At 36.8% G+C, this 2,500-nt stretch overlaps 2 protein-coding genes and 1 long non-coding RNA gene across 3 annotated transcripts in view; 1 reads left to right on the forward strand and 2 right to left on the reverse strand.

The window, feature by feature from the left end:
• Positions 1-2,500, reverse strand: part of LOC138024398 (uncharacterized) — a 532,828-nt gene that overhangs the window by 38,966 nt on the left and 491,362 nt on the right. The gene's annotated exons all lie outside the window — the stretch shown is intronic.
• LOC138024375 (tetratricopeptide repeat protein 28-like) overlaps positions 1-2,500 on the forward strand; it is a 103,131-nt gene that overhangs the window by 32,955 nt on the left and 67,676 nt on the right. The window lies entirely within an intron of this gene.
• LOC138024530 (uncharacterized) overlaps positions 48-2,500 on the reverse strand; it is a 2,551-nt gene continuing 98 nt past the window's right edge. The window contains exons 1-3 of the long non-coding RNA XR_011127035.1: positions 2,391-2,500; positions 1,439-1,543; positions 48-626 (exon numbers count right to left, since the gene is read on the reverse strand). The exon at positions 2,391-2,500 is cut by the window's right edge and continues 98 nt beyond it. This is a non-coding gene — a long non-coding RNA (uncharacterized lncRNA). The remainder of the gene's footprint in view (positions 627-1,438; positions 1,544-2,390) is intronic.

Below are 2,500 nucleotides of genomic sequence, written 5' to 3' on the forward strand. Positions count from 1 at the left end.
AATTTCCACATCCACTCAAAAACCCCCACATCCCCTCCCATTCCTAGATAAGAGTGAGACTTGTAATAGATTTTACTCTGTCTAACCCCAGAAGATTTTCTCCTCAATGGGGAGCAGTTTTCAGGAGTTAGTGGGTTAAAGAAATCATTTAAGGTTGATCATATCAACTTGTATAGATCGAGGAGCGGTTTTCAATTGACTGTTGAAAGCAATTAGTGAACTGCTTTGGTTTGCATAATACTTCACTCAGTGATTGGTTCAAAGTTCTCACACCACTTTTTCAACCAATCACATTTTCCCGCACTTTGTGTCGGCTTTGCACAATTACTTCGAGTTTTGATTACTTTACTGGATTATCTCCATCCTTTTTGATTGGCCAAAAGTAATTACTTTGGTTTTGGTTGTACGAGACTCAATTGAAACTCGCTCTCTATATTTTGCTTGACTGTTAATTTGAGTAATTTAAACACAGATTTCTTACTCATACTCTTTCTTACTCCTTAGATACATTTTTTCACTCAATTCCAATACATTTAAAATTGTTTGTGAACTTGTATCAATTGTGGAACTGTTACATGATTCATTAACCTGGTGGACTGCCATCCTTTCGTAGTTGGACTGTGCAACTGAAAATAAAATATATATTCTATAAGAATCTTGGTAATCTGTTATTAATTTGCAGTAACATACTTTGATCTTGACTAATGTGTACCTTGAAAATTTTTAGGGAATCTAGTTCAAAGTATGCTAGCGTATTACTAGAAGTGTATTATTGGTTGATTTCAGATACCAAATTCTGAACAACAAGTCGACCTTAAAGGATGATTATGAAAATGCAAGCAAAAAAGGACAAGCAACATCCGTGGACATCTTGTTACAATTATGGACAACACTACATGTAATTTAGGCAAGATTAATCTCAAGCTAATGCAGCATGTGGCCTTTTGTAACCAAATGAGCATGCCTTTGGTTTGGAACACCACAGAATCCAGAGAGGGACTGGTTATGCCCTCGCTGTGCAATCTTTGCTCATCTTTGCAGGCCTGATTTTTTGCGCCCTACCCTTCCCATCTCATGGCCACATGTATTTGGTCATGGAAGTAAGTATCTGGTCAGGTCAGTGACCTTTGGGTTAGTGGCTTCTTCCAGGACTGTCAATAAATTGAAAGTAGAAGGCTTATAATTAAAAGTAGGTGGCCACGAAAGTGAACTTGGCTCAATAGACTGTGGATGGAAAAACATTCTTTCTTCAGCAAGGACACCAGGTTGTTTCGTCAGATATAGCGCACATTTGAATAACAAAAGCAATGTTTGTAAACAGATATCTTCCCTATTCGTCCCTTCCTGTGCTATTAATTACCATATATTGTTACCTGGGTCCACCAACCTTCTAGGCACAAGCTTGGACTCATAGTATTCTTAGCAATCACTCACTTACCTCTAGTTCTTTCACGTGATGGTTGTCATCAGAGCTGGAACTATAGACAACTTGAAATGTCACTTTACTGGGCATGAAGTCTCCTTCTTTACTTTAAATCTATATCTAATGCCATAAAAAATAACACATTGCTTTAAAAAATAACCTTATACAAAGATTGCTTAAGTCCTGGAAATTTTACCAACAATTTTAAAAATAATCAAATATTGAGAAAATTTATCTGGGTTCTTTAGTTAACAGTTAAGGTCAGCTTTAAAAGAAAAAAAAACCGAAATCCGTGTTTTCGTCCTGTAATGGATATTTCCTCTCGGGTGACAAAAGAAAATGCTGAAAAAACTGTATATCTATACAATATATATCTCTATAGCCATCTTGACCTTAAGTTTTATTTATCCCACGTCTGTCAGTGAAACCATGAAGAATAATGCATACGTACATGCTTTTCTGTATGTTAGGAAAATGCTAGTTCATAAACAAACATCATTTCAGAATAATAAAGGCCAATTTAATTATAATAACTAATTTCAACAAACGGAAGATAAAATCTCTAGCTCTCATATAATTATATTGTACAAGTGTAATTTCTCGCGTTGTTCTACAATCTATAGATACGTTAATGTGCAAGCGTTATAAAGCTTTATTCCTCGGTCGAAGAGGTGTTTGAATGAGGCTAAACCTGCACAGCTACTGAGAGCTTCTTCTGCTTTATCAATGAAACTGTAACAAGTTCATGTACCTACGTAAAAGTTTCGTATTCCGGGAGACCTCATTAGTAATTGTGTTATCATCGTATATAAGCGATCACAATATACCGTACACCATCGACAAGCGTACGGATGACCCAACTAACTACAGCTTACTACAGCTGCTGGGTGATAAAGACAAAGTCGATGCTTACACGGTTGACAACGAACGGAGCTAATGTTTGCTTTTCGCACCACACAAAACAAACCTCTATGTATGCTGATACTCACGCACCAGCACTTCAAAATTTTGGCGCCAAGGGAAAGTAGGCAGCACTGTTCGCTGCATTTCCGCTCTCCATTTTTATCTACAGTCTTC

The sequence above is a fragment of the Montipora capricornis genome, chromosome 11 (assembly GCF_036669925.1).
Source record: "Montipora capricornis isolate CH-2021 chromosome 11, ASM3666992v2, whole genome shotgun sequence".
In the NCBI taxonomy this organism is placed as follows: Eukaryota; Metazoa; Cnidaria; class Anthozoa; order Scleractinia; family Acroporidae; genus Montipora; species Montipora capricornis.